General features: G+C 39.1%; 1 pseudogene; it reads right to left on the reverse strand.

Annotated features, from left to right (window-relative positions):
• Positions 1–235: 235 nt before the first annotated feature.
• On the reverse strand, positions 236–1,931 carry LOC131031057 (ribose-phosphate pyrophosphokinase 1-like; annotated as a pseudogene).
• Positions 1,932–7,184: the final 5,253 nt, after the last annotated feature.

Here is a 7,184-nt window from a genome sequence, read left to right on the forward strand (position 1 = left end):
GATCTCCACCTGGACCTGCCACATCACCTTTTGTCATTTTGTGAAGGGTATCAAGCGAGCAACTTTGGCTTACGAATCAACGTTGACCATTGGATCATCTCCAAGATGCATGGTCTTTAACTCCTCATTTTCGCTGCATTTTCAGCCTGAGCTTTTCGCCATTTCGCAGCCCTTAACTGGCGAGCATCTTCGGCTTGTGAAATCATGCACATCGTCAGATCGGCTTGAACTTGCATCATCTTCGGCCTGTGAAATCATGCACATCGTCGGATCGGCTTGAACCTGCATGATCTTTACCCTGCTTAATTTTTGTGGACACTTTTTGCCATTTTGCCTTTCGCCATTTCACATAGGGTACCAGTGTGCATCTTTGGCTTTCAAAATCACGCCAACCGTCGATCTTCTTGGGACTTGCTCGTTGGTTAATTTGCTCTGTTTCTGTAAAATATTGCCTGCCTTGAGATCTGTGCCTATGTGAGGTCCACCTGTCGCCACATGTCGGCCTCCTCAGTCACCTCAAGAAGTGTACCTGCACACGTGGGGTCCGCTTGGGCGCCCAACTGACACCATCCGTCAAAAGCCTTGAGGCTTTGACATTATACATTGGTGGAGATTTACTTATAAAAATCAAAAAGTTCCCCTCCATAGTGAATGTGGGATAATGTTATTTTGCCTAGGACTGTGTTTTTTAAGCTTTCTCTGCAACTTTAATGGCGTTCTCCCTCACTTGCCTACCAAATTCATAACCTCAGAAACATTGTGGCCATGCCATCTTTTATCAACAATAGCTAAAGGAGTATCAGACAACTTTTTGGCAAAGGCATGAGCACGAGCAACACCACCCACATCAGGTGATACCACCACCAAATCATTTGATGCAATCATCTTGCTGGCAAGGTAATCTAAAACAACAGGCTGGCCATATACATGGTCCACTAGAATATCAAAATACCCCATGGAATGACCAAAATGAAGATCGCATGCAAGAACACGATTCGCTCTGACTTCTGTTATCAAGTTTGCCACAAGTTTTGCTGCAATAGATTCACATCCCTATGTCTTTCGATCTGCTCTAGCATATCCAAAGTATGGAATAACAGCTGTAATATTTTTAGCTGATGCTCTACGACAAGCATCAATCATTACAAGAAGCTCCATCAGATTTTCATTTGCTGGTGGGCAAGTTGGTTGTATAAGAAACACATCACAACCTCTGGCATTTTCCTGGAGTTGGATATATATCTCTCCATCTGCAAATCTTTTAATTTTGATTTTCCCAAGGTCACGCCCTAGGTAGCACGCAATTTCCTGTGCAAGAGATGGATTTTCTTGAAAGTTTCTTTTAACATGCTCCACACTGCCATCCTAACTCATGCCACGCAGAGGGGAAGATAACCTTATACCTGCTGATTGCATCACTTGAGAATTTCAACAATGTCTTTCACCATGCCACGAACATGGAGGATGTTGGCAGAGTGGTGGAGTTTGGGCATACACCTACCACATTGCATTGGGTTAAAAAGTTCTAAATGCTGAAGAACCATGCAAAGGGAGGAGGAGTGGATGCTTTTTTGCACTTGCTTGAGTTTCTCTAAGGTTTCATTTTGCCACTGCCACCACTCACAACAGGGACCACACAAGGAGGAAGATATAAGCAAGGTTCGTAGGTCTCAACAATAGACCTCAAACTTGGTTTATAATACTCCATAGCCATGCTCCTTCAATATCTTGATTGCAGTTCCCACTGCCTGCTTTGTGCTCTTTTCATAGCTTCCAAATGGCAAATCATCAATAAGAAGGGATCGCCTTTCCCCATGGGCAACCACTTTACAGTGTAGTAGCATATTCCCTATGGTAATAGGTAAAGTTGTGTCATGCCCATGCACCACGATTCCAGCTGAATCTTCTACTAAGCAAAAATCAATGCCCATGCACCATGATCAACATGAATTGCTAATGGATAATCATAAGCTGTAACCATTATAATTGGATCCTCTTTCCCATATTTTAAGACAGATGCTTCAAAGTTATCCTCTTCCAGGGAGATTGGGGTTCGGGTCCTCCACCAATTTTAAGAATGTAGTGCTCTGGTGTGAGTCCAAATTTGTCCCCAATTGTAAAGGAAATAGTAAGCATGCTCGACATTTTGTCAAAATAGCTTCCTCCCTTCCGGTTTTACTTTATACTTAAATCATATAAACATATAGTTTAAGATATCAATTTAAATCTTGATTGAAAAACCTCAGGAAACTACAAGTTGGGTTGGGCCCCAAAGTGGGTCCGACTAAATTTTTTTTCGTTTTCATACAAATGACCTTCCAAATGTCTCAAGAACCTTAACCTTACCTCTGGAATCGATCGACATCATTTTCGGATCATTAGACTGAGTTTTGCAACTTTCAAGAACTTGCGCCACATTTTCGCATTTAATCGCGAAGACGTAATTTTCAAAGTAGTCAAAACACCTTTCTGGACCTCGTCATCTGATAGGTGTGTACTCCGATATGCAAGCATGAACTCTACCAAATGGTTTCTCAAGACGAGTCCTGAGTGAAGAGATATTAATTATCGAAAATGACCAACTGGCTTTGTCGACACTGCGGACCTGATGAAGTCAATGTTCTGGCAACACATGATGCCTTTCTCAAAAATATCAAACGACCTCCGTAGACCCTCAAATTTGAAACACAGGTACCTTGAAGTACATATTAAATCTTTGAATTCTCAGTTTGATCAAAAGATTGACTGGGTACAAATGGTGTGCTTGTGAAAATGGCTACTTTAACTGATATAGCAACAAAAGTGCGGAAGACATAAAAATGATGGTTCAATGAACCCTTTCGAAAAAACCGACTAAACGGATTGGTAGGAGCCTGAAACTTGAAACATAGCTTGTCATTTATACCATTAATAACCCAGAACAAACGTTCCGACATGACACTCACTGAGGCAACTTTTACACTTGTGCAAAACAGGGCTCCGACTAGCTGTCGAAACAGGGACTTGCCAAAACACACAAACTGCAAATGGATTTGGCTTTGAAAACTGAGCAAATGGATTCATTAAGAATTTAAATTTTGCAAGATAACTCACATTTATGCATACAATTCAATCCATTTTGAAATTCTTCATGACGATCAACATGGCAAAAGATGTAAGCACTCAAAGTAGGCTACTCGATAAAATCTGCATTTGTGCCTAAAATGCACTTTTAGCTCACCCCTCGAAATGGGTACGTGGTAAACTGATCCAAACTAAATTCTGAAAGTTGCACATCACTTCATAGGCCAAATGAAAGGTGTAGGACACATTTCCCAAGCCTTACCCCCTGAAAATAAACTGGCTCCATTTTGCCCTCTCTCTAACTAGGTCATTCAAACTGACTCATTTCATGATCATTTGGAAATGCAAAGCAAAATTTTGAAATGGGCCTCTCAAATTCACTCAAATTTAATGAGTCCCAATAGTAGGTATATTGCCAAACCATAAATCATAAGGTGTCTTACCAGTTTCTCCTTTGATATGTACTCTATTGAATGTATAAACCGTTGTGCTCACTGATTCTCTCCATTAGATATGAGGTAGACTAGCTTCCATTATCATTGTTCTAGCAGAATCCAAGATAGTTGTGTTCTTCCTTTCCACAACTCCATTCTGCTGAGGTGTCCGAGGAGCAGAAAATTGTCTCCTTATACCATGCTTCTCACAAAAGTTATTAAACTCACCGGATGTGAATTCTCCACCATGATCTGACTTCAAACATTTAATCTTCAATCCTATCTCAGTTTCCACTTTAGCCTTAAAGATTTTAAAACTTTTCAAATGCTTTAGATTTCTCCCTTAGAAAAGTAACCCACATCATTCTAGAATAATCATTAATGATTAGCATAAAATATCTATCACCTTGAAATTTTTTAACTCTAGTAGGGCCACACAAATCAGTATGAATAAGATCAAGAACATCATTAGATTTGTCTTGTATACTCCTAAAAGAGGTTTTGTCCTATTTACCCATTTGATATTCTTTACATACCGGATTATAGGGCTTCACAATCTTAGGTATATCTCTAACTGCCTTAGTTGAATTGATCTTCACAATGCAATCAAAATTCACATGACACAACCTTTTATGCCATAGCCAACTCTCGTCAATTTGTGCAATCAAACATGTCTTCTCACTGGATTTCAAATGAAATATATTACCTTTTGTCTGTGTACCAGTTGCAATCTCCAAACCAGTTCTATTAATGATTTTGCATTTTCCATCCTTGAACTGTAATTGAAATCCCTTATCCACAAATTGTCCTACACTCAAAAGATTATGCCTTAAACCTTCAACATAATAAACATTACCAATATTTTTCTTACCATCCAATGATATAGTTCCTTTTCCTTTGATCATACATTCTTTGTCATCTCCAAATCTAACCAGACCACCATCAAATTCATGCAAAGATAGAAACTTCATTTTATCTACAGCCATATGATGTGAACATACACTGTCAATTACCCATTCATCCTTGTCTTCAATTTTAGTAGCAAGTGCCTTCTCTTCAGGTACATTCTCTTCCAGTGTCGAAACATCTTCCTTGATAGCCAGGAACAACCATTCCTTCCCATTGCTGGAACTACTAGCAGAGTCTTCTGCTCGTTCATCATCAGAATCAGTAATGCCTTCCTCATCCGCTATGTAGCATGATTTGTCTTTGTTTTTCCTATACTTATACTTGTTCTGATATCCAGGGTTAGGCTTAAAAGATCTTCTAACTCTTTCTTCAAATCTTGAATTCCTTTCAGGACATATAGATGCAAAATGACCAATCTTATTACATGCAAAACATTTAAAAGGTGCTTTTCCTTCATACTTACTTCCTATTGGTCCTTTAGGTACTCTTCTAGAAAATAGTGCTTCAATTTGATCAAACTTGTCATCTTCTCTCTTCATATCATCCAATTCCTTTTCATATAAAACTTTCCAATCTTTCTTACCGGTTGCTGATGCAGATGCATGAAAAGAAGGTTCAGACTTCATAGCTCCAAAAGGTCCAAATTCTTCAAGCTCAAATTTTTTTTTTTCCGAACCAAGGTATCTCTGTTGACAGAACTACTAGCCATTGTTCTCAATTCATTAATTTTAGTAGCCTTCATCTTGTAAGTTGGTGGTAGGGCTCTCAGAACTTTAGAAACAATTTCAACTTCACTCAGAGTTCCACCACAACATTGAATTCCCATAACAATCTCATTTACCTTTTCCATGAATGCAATAATCTTTTCATCTTTTTCAATCTTCAGGTTTTCATATCTCACCTGGTAACCATCAAGTTTAGCAATCTTGATTGTAGGGTCACCTTCATTAAGAGTCTCCAACTTATCCCATATAGCCTTTCCAGATGATTTGCTAGTTAATCCCATTATTTGCTGATCAAAAAGTGCACACAAGAGGGCTTCTCTTGCTCTACAATCATTCTCAAGCTCCTTATCGAAGTTTTTCGAAGGAGGATTACCAGATGCCATATTATGAGGTGTAACACCATTCTGTGCAATCTCCCAAATCTCCTTACCGAGACATCTCAGATGAGTCTCCATCTGAATCTTCCATACTGTGTAATTTGTTCCATCAAGCCTAGGAATATCTCTTCGAAAGATAGCTCTAGATGAACTAGATGAACTTGAATTGTTAATTGCCATAGGATCTTCCTCAAGTGGTTAAATTTTTTGCATAGAGTACCAAAGCTCTGATACCAATTGTTAGATAGTTCAAATAACCGGAAGACAACTAAGAGGGGAGGGGGGGTGATTCAGTTGTCACAGATTACTAGAACATTTAGCAATTAAAACTTTAATATTGGAACCCAAAATATTAATACTAGAATAGCAGTTAAACCAATTAAGCATAAACAATAATAAGAGAATAAATACTATCCACACGACCCCAAGATTTATACGTGGAAAACTTGGTAAAGGGAAAAACCACAGTGGGAAGCCTACCCACAGTCACATAATACTTCTGCAGTAAGTATGTGAATTACAATTGAGGAGCTTGCACTTGCAGGAAGGCCAACAACCTAGAGCACACTGCTCATCACAAAAGGAGTCTCACTGACTACATAGAAATCCAGACTACAATCTGGAAGAATGAATGAACTTCAAAGATAACATCTCCTATGCCTGAGTACAGCTCCAGTTAAGCTCAATACTGGAGGAATAAATCCTCTTACATACACCCAATTCGATCTCTAATGATCGACCAAATCCTCTTCCTGAATGATATTACATTATTCACATATTACATATCCATATACCATTCCTTGACCATATACCATGATGATATACAATGAGATCTTACATTATATATATACAAACCCTCGACCATAAACAATCAGGTCGGCCACTAGGCAATAAATCAATTACATAATTATAAAACATGTCGGCCTTAGACCAAAAAAATAATATCCAACTCATAAGATATCTTAGAAACACATCGAGAGGTCTAATCCACACGTTACATTAAGCCGGTCCATAACCTAGATCAATCGAGACCCAATATAGGTCCACACGCTAAAGCAATGATCCCAATCTACCAAGTCTCGAACATGATCACCATCACCATCCTGAATCTCTACCAGAAGCTGCGCCAACACCACTTATGCAATTCATCAAAGATCTTCATCAAAAGCTCTACCGGTGAAACCCTCGTCGGAACCACAAACCAAGCTTCCAAGCAAACAGGATAGCATCCGATCACTAGACCAAAACCAACTTATTGAATATGAACATGAGTATCATGAATAAGCTAATTCCATAAACAAACCATACCGGAATACCAGATCATGCCGGATCCAAACCAAACAGAAACCACTCAACCTATCAAGACCAGAAGGGTGCCGGTAAAGCATCCAAAATAGTGAGTGTTGACATCAATGACAAAACATCAATGCAACACATAATCAATTCCTCCAAATGGCCAACACACAGGTATTGGGGAAGTCGACGTAGGTAGGCAATTAGCACCCATTATGAAAACTTTTGTCTCACATATTTTATATAGTGGTTGAGAGGTGAGTTGGCTTTAGTCCATTACCGCTTGGGTTGTTCTCCCCTCACTAACCTTATGGGCTTCTTGGGGGGACATACCCTCTACCTAAAAAATAAAAATTTGAGTGTTGCTAACACTTTTCTCTTGC

The sequence above is a fragment of the Cryptomeria japonica genome, chromosome 5 (genome assembly GCF_030272615.1).
Source record: "Cryptomeria japonica chromosome 5, Sugi_1.0, whole genome shotgun sequence".
In the NCBI taxonomy this organism is placed as follows: domain Eukaryota; kingdom Viridiplantae; phylum Streptophyta; class Pinopsida; order Cupressales; family Cupressaceae; genus Cryptomeria; species Cryptomeria japonica.